The sequence below is a fragment of the Sebastes fasciatus genome, chromosome 11 (assembly GCF_043250625.1).
Source record: "Sebastes fasciatus isolate fSebFas1 chromosome 11, fSebFas1.pri, whole genome shotgun sequence".
In the NCBI taxonomy this organism is placed as follows: domain Eukaryota; kingdom Metazoa; phylum Chordata; class Actinopteri; order Perciformes; family Sebastidae; genus Sebastes; species Sebastes fasciatus.
Window position 1 is genome coordinate 33,861,185 of NC_133805.1, and position 12,402 is coordinate 33,873,586.

At 40.1% G+C, this 12,402-nt stretch overlaps 1 long non-coding RNA gene across 1 annotated transcript in view; it reads left to right on the forward strand.

The window, feature by feature from the left end:
- The window catches only part of LOC141776303 (uncharacterized), a 37,490-nt gene extending 28,975 nt beyond the window's left edge, over positions 1 to 8,515 (forward strand). Inside the window, exons 2-4 of the long non-coding RNA XR_012595739.1 lie at positions 6,845 to 6,927; positions 7,590 to 7,648; positions 7,752 to 8,515. This is a non-coding gene — a long non-coding RNA (uncharacterized LOC141776303). The remainder of the gene's footprint in view (positions 1 to 6,844; positions 6,928 to 7,589; positions 7,649 to 7,751) is intronic.
- The last annotated feature ends 3,887 nt before the right edge of the window (positions 8,516 to 12,402 follow it).

The window sequence follows — 12,402 nt, forward strand, 5'->3', positions numbered from 1 at the left end:
TTTGGGCATCTTGTGTTCAGAAGTAGATTCACTTCGTCACTTGCTTTATAAACATGAGGGGTCTTCCACATCTTTAAACTCAATTACTAAAACAATATGCCATGCTAATGGAAAAATACTCACTAATTCATTACCCGCTTGTGTTTTATGATGCCTGCAATAATGACTGCACATTACAATGTTACCAAAGGCCCTTAATGAACAGAATCTAATGTAAAGGGGTCCACAGAGCACAACATGAAGTGTAATTACTGTGTCCTGCAATGAAAAATGATGCTCATGAAAACAAAATGGGGTCACGTTTTTGCCACACATAGCACAATATCATTTAAAATCAATGTAATTATTTCCCCAGTGCTTTTAAAATAATAATAATAATCAGGATATTTTCATAAATATAAATTCCTCTGTTGCTGATTACACAGTAGTGATTGAATTAATGTTTATTTAGTAAATTATGGTCCCATTTAGACCATAAAGCAGGGGATGCTTCAGGGCGTGGCTACCTTGTGATCAACAGGTCGCTACCACGACGTTTTCCAGTCTGGGTGTTGTCCGTGTTTTCGTCTTAGAACTTTAACCCTTTCACAGTGTTTTTTTCAGTTCATGAAAGTTAATTGTAATATTTTTGTTGCCTAAAAATGTCTTATTCAGTGTGTCACTTCTGGTTCCAAAAAAACAAGATGGCAACGGCCTAAAAATCAAGATGGCGGCAGCTAAAATGTCAAACTTGAGACTTTTATACGGCAGTCCACAAACCAATGGGTGACGTCACGATGACTACGTCCACTTCTTGTATACAGTCTATGCTTTTAGCTCATTGTTTTGTTTTTCAGCAAATTTACTTTTGGGATCAGAGTGACTGCTCTCAGCTTTGTTATAACAGCAGGTAGCTGTATTTAGCAAACAGGTCGCATGAATTTACAGCACCAAACCACAGACAAACAGCTGGTGGAGACTAAATCAGAGCTAAAAGGAAAGTGAATATTGGACTGACATTCATCAGGTGGACAAAAATATCAATTCCAAATGAATGCTAATGTCACACCACTCTATAAGATGATATGTCAGGGCCGGGTTTCTATTGTCTCGTTTCAACAGAGATATCTTGAAAAACAAAAGCGAGGGTCGCACAAATTCTAATCACTTAATCACTGAGACAAGTGAGCATTTTCTATAGTCTTGCCTCTCTCAGATTCATGTATACATAGACATAAGGTATAGATTTGTTTGAAAACTTCAGAAAATGGTGGACTGGTCACACTTTGTGCCACGATTTCATATCAAAGTGTAAAGTCATGTCTTGACTGCAAAATGGTGACACATTTATCACAGATTGTGAGATACCCAACTGAGCATTCGTGCAATCGCCGTATTCTCACATCCAGAAAAAGGGTCATATGGGACGTAGGACCGCCGAGGCTCGAGAGAGCATCACGACCCGCTGTGCCTGTGAAGTCACACAAGAGTCACAATCTGTGCCGCTTCTGCTTCGCAAGGCGTCGGTAGGCTCGGACAGATGGGAGGCTAGAGCGATGTCATCTGGTCACGCCGTGGCGAGAAGGGCGTCGGGGCAACCTTTGTGTAATTGGATAGATGGTCTCTGCGGGTTAGATGGTGAGATGACACTGAAACCTGTAGCTGTGGGCCAATGATACTGAGCTCTGCATTAAAGCACCATGAGAGGAGAGGGTTCGGGTGTTATTCTAATCTTTCACCTGCTCCGTGAACAGATTATGCATACACACACACACACACAACTGCTTTAGACTAGATACATTTGTTTGCCAGTTTCACTCAACATTGACAATTGAGTGATTTTATCAAGTCCAAACTTACCGTTTTGCTGACCTGATTTATTTTGACAGGCCAAAATATTCATTACACTTGTAGCACCCCAACACGCTATAGTAGCTATAAATAACCTTAAACTAAGATGAAGGGGTGTTTGAGTTCGGTTTCTTAAGGTAGCTACCATAAAGGTTTACCTGTTATGGGTGAAAATTATATTGCCCTAGTGATACACAATCTATTTACACTCACAGTGATGTATTTTAAATAACTGACCCCAGACAACTTCTCTGAATGAAAAATAGTTTACTGACCGTTTTTAGTAATGTACAAATAATATTTACCCTTTTTGTTCAAAGAAAAAATAACAACAATAACACACTTTATGCCCCTTTAAAGTCCCCAAAAATCAACACTTGCAATATTAGACCACACTTAAATCATCAGATTATCTGAGCAATTAGTTAACAAAACTTAAATTACCTGGCCAGTTACTGGCAAAACTGAATTGGTTTACACAAATATACTTTAACAACACACTCAAATCAACTTAGATTCCCTTTGAAAATCCTATTTCTTCCCTTTTCTTTTTACCACTATTCCCCTATAGAAAATAAACAACTTCAGATCCAACACTGAATTCAATTAGACTCTAAACATTTCTGTGGGCCCACACACACACACACACACACACGCAAAATAATAAAAGTAGCAGGCCTGTACGTTGCTCGGGTGCGGTGCAGCCGTCCAAATCTTTATCCTCAGCGAACAAAGACGTGAAAAGTCCAACTTACAGTTCGAAGTCTTCCTTGAAGAAACAGTTTGTAGTTCGGGAAAAACAGTTCAGGTCCGAGAGATGAATCCAACGGCAACGGAGACGAAATCCCCGTCACGAAGCAGGCAAACCGTCCTCCTCACGTGGCAAACAGTCTTCAGTTAGCAACGCCGTCCTCGTGGCTAGCAACTTACTGACGTTAGCATAGCAGCGACACAGCTCACACCAAACATTCACTTAATCCACTGTGATAAAAGCAAAACGGTGTGATAGTTCACAGCTACACTTTCCTACTGTTTACATAAAACATTCACCAGGCTATCAAACCCAGCGTTCTTCCCACTCCTTCGTTCTCTCTTTTCCTACTGTTTTCCGTTTTCCCTTCTCTCCTCTCCTTTCTCCGCGTCTCTCTTCTCCGTGTTTTTCTCTACTCCCTCCCCTACTGGTTCTCTTCCTTAACTACAACCAATCACCACAGGTGTCATTGACTGATAACCCCAGTAACCAATCACAAACAAAATAGCTGAAACTAAAGGCACAGTCTGTGTATTTTTCACTTAGTTTAAATCCACTGTTTACCTTAAAACAATATACATCTATTTATTGTAACTACTCATTAACACATTTACATCCTACCTTATTTATGATTAATTACTTTTTAATTAAACCTTTGTTCTTTCTTCATTAAACTAAATTACTTTCAGTTTAATTGCTTTACTGGATTTATCCACCTAACTTTATTAGGCAAACTTGTTTTAGTCCCTGACTGTTTTTACACCTTGACTGTTTTTACACCGGGCTACACACTCATTGACGGGCTCCTAAGCCAGAGCATCTATTAGCTTTTGTTTTTATAGAGTTAAAAAGTGCTATTCATTATAACACCATAGTTCTGTAACGTTTTTGTCTAAATGATTTTAGAAGTGGTTGGTTGGTCAATTTCATCACTTGCACTGCAGCCAAACTGTCAAAGAACATTGAAAATGCCATCACGAAAGGTACAGTATGCCATCATGGAAGCTTTAAAGGGGAGGGTTTTTTGAGTTTCCTGTAATTGTGTTTGAAGTGGGTGTATACACTGTACACACACACACACACACACACACACACACACACACACACACACACACAGGGCAGTTTAAGTTCTCTTGTACATGTTTTGGGGAATATATATGCTACCTCTTTTTGATTATATTACTTTTATTATGGGGCCTGTTCATTAAAGAGAAAATGACAGATTTCTAATTTTAATTTCAATCCTGTTTAGAAACCATACAGTGGACATTAATTGAGCATAACATGAAACACAAAACTGTGATCGACCAAGTTACCAATTACGATTAGCGGTGGGAATCTCCAGAGGCCCCACGATATGGTATTATCACAATATGATCTTATAGTGATTCTAAACATAACGAAGTATTGCGATAATACATATTGCGATTTATTACCTTTATTTCAAATGCAAATAATGCAGTTCGTCAACATCTGTTTTATCTAATAAGAATTAGGTCAGAGGTCAAGGGACCCCAATGAAAATGGCCATGCCAGTTTTTCCTCGCCACAATTTTGCGTAGCTTTGGAGCGTTTTTTAGCCTCCTTCCTGACAAGCTAACATGACATGGTTGGTACCGATGGATTCCTTTTCTAGTTTCATATGGTACTCGTATCTTCACTCTAGCTTTAGGACTGAGCCTGCTACAACCTCTGAAAGACAGAATAACGGCTGGTAAAAGATTGATACTACGTGTATCGATACAATATTGCTCCACAAAATACTGCTATACTATGCTGTATTGATGTTTTTTCCCCCACCCCTAATTCTGATACAGTGAATAACCAAGGTTTTCTAATATAATTGCCTGAAAAATTTACATACCTCTCTGATGAGTTGAATCATACGCCAGAGACAAATTTCTGTCAGTATTTGTTGCTTGGCCGGTTTTAATTTTGGACCCTGGAATGTATCCATATTAATTTCAGACTTGACAACCTACATTTTTCATCTTCAATTACACTGTGGCCAAACATGAACTTTCACTTTTACATAAGCTTTTTAGAAAGCTTTATCGGCGTTTCTTCTTCTGCCTTTGTTCTGTCTCTTTTTTCCTGATTTGGATAGGGAGGGTTAAGGAGGGCACAGAGGGCCCCCCCAGTAGATGTGATTAAACCAGATGGAATGGATGACTGGGGGAAACGGGGGCTGAGGAGAGTGAGACATGGAAGAAGGGACAGACAGACAGACAGACAGACAGAGAGAAAGACGGCTTGATGAGGGGGGCGGATGAGGGTTATGACACTGCATTATGCATCGCAGATCATCAGCCCGGGTGGCTTGTTTTATGGGTTGGTGTCAGGGGTGCCACTCCTGCCTCACACTCTGTGGCGATGGGCCTGTTGCCATGGCAGCAGCAAAGCATGCTCATTAGCAAATATTACCCTTGGCCCATAGTGAGAGAGCGGGGTGCTGACTTTGACGGACAGCAGACATCAAATAATAGGTTTACTATTGACAGGGGAGGGCGGGGGGAGGGGCTCAGGACATATGAATATGAAGTGATCTGAATTCCTTTTAGAAAATGCTCTGCTCATTGAGATCCATCCACTTCACATTTACAAGGCCTCTTGGGCTACTAGACTGCCATGTCATTTGAGAATATATTAGATATCTGGATTTTCATTTTGGAAGAAAGCTGCCTCAAAATTATTATTCACTAGAAGTATTTTGGTTGTGTGCAGTGCTTTATTTCTTCAACTAACTAATTTAAAGGGTGAACTGGCTTTATTTTATATTTTTCTTATTGTCAACAAATCCCATGAAAAGACCAAAAACCACCCGTGTTTTAAGACTGGAGTATGCTTGAAACGGACTAGTTCTTACGCCGTGTTGTCCAACCACGAGTGTTTATAGCTGTTACCAATTGCAACACTCAAGACGCCCGCCATCAGAGAGAGGGACAGGACCTGATAATCGTGATAAATGTGGATAACGGCACAGACTCTTCCCCTTCATGGTATTGTGCTCGTACACATGAAAAGTGATGGAAGTAGTTGTGTAAAAAAAACACCTATTTTCTCACCTGGCCAGTTGTTGTTTTGTTTGGGACTATTTCCAGATGTGGATTAAAGCTAGGGTTGGTAATCTTAAGAAACTAGCGAGTCGATTTTTAAAAATTATCCAACGGGCCGAATGATATGATTGGATGTATTTATGCAGTGCTTTTCTAGTCTTTCGACCACTCAAAGCACTTTACACTACATGTCAGCATTCACCCATTCACACGCTGATGGAAGAGGCTGCCATGCAAGGTGCCAACTTTGCCCATCAGGATCTAATCTAAATACTCATTCACACACCGGTGGCTAAGCCTTCAGAAGCAATTTGGGGTTAAGTGTCTTGCTCAAGGACACATCGACATGTGACCGGCGGCTCGATACATCGACATGTGACATGTGAAATGTGGCCGGTGGGATCGAACCACCAACCTTCCGATTGGTGGACAACCTGCTCTACTCTCTGAGCCACAGCCGCCCTGGCTTATTAAAGTTCTGCATCAACCACATATACAAGAATCTTTTCTCTTTTTTTTGTCAGAGCATTTGATTTATTGATTGCTGCCGGAATGTAATGAGAATTTCAACAAATATAAGAATATAAGAACTCCAGCTCTAGCTTACTCTAGCTTTAATACACATTTCATGCACTGGTGAGAATTTCCAGTAGGAGGACGGTGTGTTTTGGGACTGAGTCGACATCAACTAAAGTAGCCGTGTTCATGGTAATGAAGGAACATGTCCCTCAGTGCAATGGTGTTGCTCAGTAATGTGTTTTTGTTTTTGGGACAACAATGGAGCTCTATGGCACAGAGGAATAAGACATTGCAGGCATTAAAATACAATACTCCAGCTTGTGTGACTAACTAGAATGTAAACAGATTGGATATAGACTTTATTTTTGTCCTTACAATATATTGCATGAATGTGATTTTAAAGTTATTGGAATCATTGCAGTATATTATAAATTATACATGCTATGATTTTATGTAATCTGCATTGTACTTTTGTATTTTGTGTGATTGACAACAGCCTTTCACTGTCTGTGACCCAAATACATTTTCCAGCCAGGAAAATAAATAACAATACCAATTTTCTTAATGCTTTAAAAGGATTTCAAATATCAAGGGGCCGTTGACGTCAACCAACACAAACTGTAACCTTCAAAACTTTCACTTCAAGGTGGCAAAAACACCAAATTGCACCCTTCTTCTTCCTCTACAGACATGATTGACTGCTTTGCACGGCCCCTCCACTCCTCTGCAGCAGTGCAGCGTGGGAAAACGGCGGAGAATCTTCAATAACAGGTGATCACGGTTGAGCAAACAACATCAAACCATAACACCCGAGCGCCAGAACATCTAGAACAGCCGTCCCTTCAGTCTCACAATCACACTTCAGTACGTACAGCTCGAAAAAAAAAAAAAGAGCCTCTCTCCCCGGGTGTGTGTGATCCGTCTAATGGAAAATGGTGTATAATCGAGAAGAGAGCTGGTGAGCTAATGAAAAGGGTAGCGAGGTGACATTTTCAGAGTGACGTCTGAAGTAGGATGACATTTGCAGAGAAGAAGCTCCAAAGACAGCCTTTGAGAAAAGGGCCTCCGTATATTATATAGGAGCAGCACAGGACGACGTGGATGTGAAGCTGGTATCAACGTGACTCACTCGCTCTCTGGCATAGCTATCATTTTCGTCTCCAGGTAGGTAGTATCATTTGGCTGGGTAGTGTTGCACAGATGGAGGATGGTTTTCATGTTTGCTGTTAAAAGTGAAGGACTCCTTTCAAAATGTCATACATTCAATTTAAGAAAAAAAATATTGCACAGTATCTACAAGTCACCGATGAGTACATGGTTATTTTTTTCAAAAAGAGAGTTCTGTTCATCTGATGAATTTAGAAATACCCAACCTAATATTAATGCCTGTCATCCTTTAGTCATTTAGTCAGCTGTCTATCATTTTTCTACAGGTGTGCAAAGGAGATGGGTTTCTGTAATGGAAGTCAGAGCATCAGATCTAACTGACCAGGTGAGGCTGCAACCATCAAGTCATTTTCTCTACTTCAATCATAAAAGTATGACATGAATATGGAAGATAATCTGACCTTTTCTTTTTTTCCACACGTTTCAAGCACTGAAGGGTTATGATGCTCACCCAACTCACGACAACAGTTGAGCAGGTAAGGTGATGAAAACCAGCAAACTTGAGCTTTTGGGTTTTACCATGACACCAATATTTATCATTATAGTAAATGGTTAAATTTGGCAGAAAAGGATTCACTTTTTTAGGGAGCTTTCAAAGAATCCAAGCAGCAATGGGATTCTGCTGAGTGAACTAATGCCTTAACATTCAGACATGAACATTAAATCTTTGTAAAGTCAACAATACCAAACGTTTATCACATGAAGAGGTTGTTGGGCTGGAGGACGGAGCTGCGGCAGTAAACGGTGCTGTTCAACGTTACAGTAAGGAGTGTCATATTATACTTGGCCGCATTGTTCATATGAATATAATTGGATGTTGCCAATCAGCTGAATGAGCCGGTGATTATGAAGCATTAATGAAACATCTGATGCCAATCAGCTAATGTAAGCATACAATTAATGCTATGCTTCATTCTTGAATCATTCAAAAGTTCGTTTTTTCTCTATTTCTCTAAAACGCCTTAACGTTGTGGAACTGCTTCTGCTTCTTCTACTGTACAACAAAAAATAGGGAGTAAAAAAGAGTAAGGGTGTAGTAATGTAGTATGTAACTGCAACGTAGGAGTCTTTGGCATGATGTAAGAATTACCAACCAATCCTCCCACCAACCCTTAGTGCACTTTCTCGCTTGTTACACTCGTTATTATACCACGTAACTCAATAACGGTCGCTCGATATTCATCGATTTACCGTCAATTGCTCTTTGCATCACTCGTTGTACTATAATACTTGAGCCAATGCAAAAATGACGGCATTCAACATTCTCCAGTCTCCACTATTTGTATTTTGTTTGGGGGGTTTAGACGGGGCTCCTGAGGCGAAGCTACTTTCAAATTATGCTAGCTTTCCAACATCGTCGACCCTACCTTTTAATTATGTAATCTAGTCACATCAAGTCAGTTGTTGGAAAACGCACTAATTTACTTTTCATTTTTTTTAAATCTCATTTTACTGGAATATTCACATATGTAAATATATACATTTGTATATCTACTTGAAGATGCTACACTTTTTCAATATAGACTGGAACTATGACCTTATAAGTGAAAGGTATTGAAACACACATACAACCAACCCTTTCATATATAAAGGTCATCCACTTTAATCGTCTCCCTTGTGAGTGTCCTTTACTCCGAAACCTTTATCCAGCACAACGTTTTCCTGTCAGAACTTTGACATTTCTTCTACATCAAAACTGAATATATTCGTAGTGATCTAACTTTTCTAAAATCATGAACCAACTTATAAGGTCACGCCAAGAGCACCACATACTGTAAAAACTTTGTGAAACAGAGGCATTAAGAGTCCAACAACCTCCGGTCTGGCATGACATTTCGCTCATCATCAAATATGACCAAATTGCATGAAATCCTCGCGGAGGAGCACGAGCCATTTTCTCACAGAGGACATGTCCACAGGGAGAGGATCGGGTCATTTGAGAGACGCAGATCAAGGAAGGGAACATTTCCCTGCCACATGGGGGACTTAATCAGGACAGCTTTTTGAGACTGTGATCCCTCTCTTGAGAATGGAGGATGGGTTTGAATCTTTGATGTCCCTGCCAATAGACTAGCCGTCCCTTTTTCCTTGGTGATAAATGAACTAATAAGCATGTAATGACACTGGCCTGAGCGGGATATGCGACAGATGTTTTCTTAATTCTTTATTTTCTTTAGTTGGATGATTGGGGGTGCAGGCCAAGAGCATGGAGACTGGCTGGTAAAACGTGGAGCAGGATTTCTTACAGGGTGGAGGGTTGTAATCACACTCATGAGTGGAGGCTGGTGCGTAAACTGATTATGAATGGAAATATAGCATATATGTCTTCATAGGAGAAGTTATAATTGCTGGCAAATACTGTACATTAACAAACAGTTAAAATTGCTATTAAGTAGGGCTGTCAAATGATTGAAATATTTAATCACGATTAATCACATTATTGTCCATAGAGAATCGCGATTAATCGCAAATTAATCACACATCTTTCAGCTTTTCGAAATGTACCTTAAAGAAAGATTTGTCATATATTTAATACTCTTATCAACATGGGAGTGGGCAAATATGCTGCTTAATGCAAATGTATGTATATATTTACTATTGGAAATCAATAAACACAAAACAATGACAGATATTGTTCAGAAACCCTCACAGGTACTGCATTTAGCACAAAATAATATGCTCAAGTCATAACATGGTAAACTGCAGCCCAACAGGCAACAACAGCTGTCAGTGTGTCAGTGTGCTGACTTGACTATGACTTGCCCCAAAACTGTATGTGATTATCATAAAGTGGGCATGTCTGTAAAGGGGAGACTCATGGGTACCCATAGAACCCATTTACATTCACATATCTGAAGGTCAGAGGTCAAGGGACAACTTTGAAATTGGCCATGGCAGTTTTTCCTCGCCAAAATGTAACGTAAGTTTGGAGTGTTATTTAGCCTCCTTCGTGACAAGCCCGCTACGTCCTAAAAATAAATCGCATGTTACATTAAAGAAATTAGTGGCGTTAAAAACGAATTTGCGTTAACATGTTATTATTGCATTAACTTTGACAGCTCTACTTTTAAGTAACATTTTTATTTAGACTGATATGCCTCCCTCAACGTGATCTCATCCCCAGTCATCATAATTTGGCGCTTGGGCAGCCTTTTGCGTAGTGTCTTGACGCAGAAGGTGAACATTGTAACACGTAATTGTAAACTAGTGGGTTGGAAAAAAGATCATGGTTTGGGTTAAAATAAGTATGTTTATTTTGTAACTTAAGCTACAGACATGACGTCATGTGACTTCAGTAAAAATAATTCAACTTTCGATTACACACGGGACACGAACACCGGTCCTGTGAAATTTTAGTGTCACCTCAGCTGCCCTTAATAACCTATAGAGGCTAAAAAGTAAAAGGAAAGATTACATATTTCTCTTCAGAGAAACCACAACCAGACATGAACACATGGCTATTATGACTCCTGGATTACCTGTATGTGTTACTGCAGAGGGAAGAAGTAAACAGCATACCAACCATCTCTTGGCTCTTTATTTCATCATACTCTGGAGATCTGGCCTCCGGTGGTGTTCTGGCCGACACACTGGAGTGAACCTAGTGACAAACACAGAACTAGCGCCCAGACTGAGCATATCCCTATAAACCCCGCTACGGCTTGCATGCCTCTGTAGGAGATGCTTTTTTATTATCTCTTCTCTCTGTGTGTGTGTCCGTCTGTCTCTCCACTCTTCAACAAGGTGAATCTACAGGGTCTCAATTAGAGGCAAAAGGATGCTTTCCCTCTTTTGCAGCTCCTCTTTGTTATTCAGTCTGAGAAAACAGGTGGATTTGAACTTAACATATTCAGCAGTAAATTAAAGACATCACAGTTTGTGCAGTGTGTATTCCACAGTAAATTAAAGATATCACAGTTTGTGCAGTGCGTATATTTGTTTTGTGGCCATCAGACAAAGACCCGAGCATTTCAAAGCACTCCCTAGTACACTCTCGATGTTTCATCTGTCTGAAGTCCTTTCCTTGTACGATCAATATATTGTCATGTGTCTTCCCATCAATAATTTGACAATAGGCTCATGCTGTTGCTTCGGCAGAAACTGACAACGTGACATTTACTTGAACGATGGCACCTAATGGTTTATGTCTCCCCGCACTATTTTGATGGATGGAACGCACGCTGCCGTCTCCAGCTTTGCGGTTATAGCATCTCTTCGTCTTATTGTCTCATAAGTCATCAAGCTTTTGAAGGACTCTTGCCGTTGCTCTGATGCCTCTGTGTAACTCTGCTGTATTAGTGGTAGCTTTTAACAACGTTAATAAATAGTTAGGTTTTAGGTCTCAGTCCTCGATTAAATTTTCTTTCCTCCGAGGCTCGATTTGTCTGTCGACCTGTCGCCTGTCTGACACATGCAAACATGAAAGCTGACATGAATGCACACCCACATGTTCATACTGCTTTCATTGGCACATACATGCACACATAGCTATGTTCTTTCACTCATCCCTCTCTTTGTCTCTCTTTTCCTTTGTTCACCCTCCTGCACCCTTTTATCTCTGTCTTTTACTCCCTCTTTTGCTCTGTCACTCTTTCTTTCTTTCACTCGCTGTCTTTCTTTCTCCCCGCTCTCTGTTGACAGTAAAACCATTTCAAGGTCCTTTGGTCTTAAAACACCAGTAGCTGTCATGTCAGATGCACCGAGGTAGAGAGATGAGGGGATCTTGTTTACTGCAGACCAACACACATACATTTATGTGCATCGCACAGTCAGATATGTGGATTTGCATGCTGTTGACTTAGAGATGCATTTGCAGAGACACGGACGTGTAAACCGTCAACATACACAACATGTTTTTGTCAAGATGTACATAAATATGCCTACACTACATATCACTAACCCGTGTGTCACTTGGGAATACTGTGGACATTCTCATAGACATGACCCCGCACACAGACGCATATTCTATCCAAATAATTGTATGCAGCTAACATCTAGTATTAGCGGGGCAGTTAAGCACAACAACTGTGCAATAAAAGCAACACATATGGCACAGATGTAGGTTTATATGTTATGAAA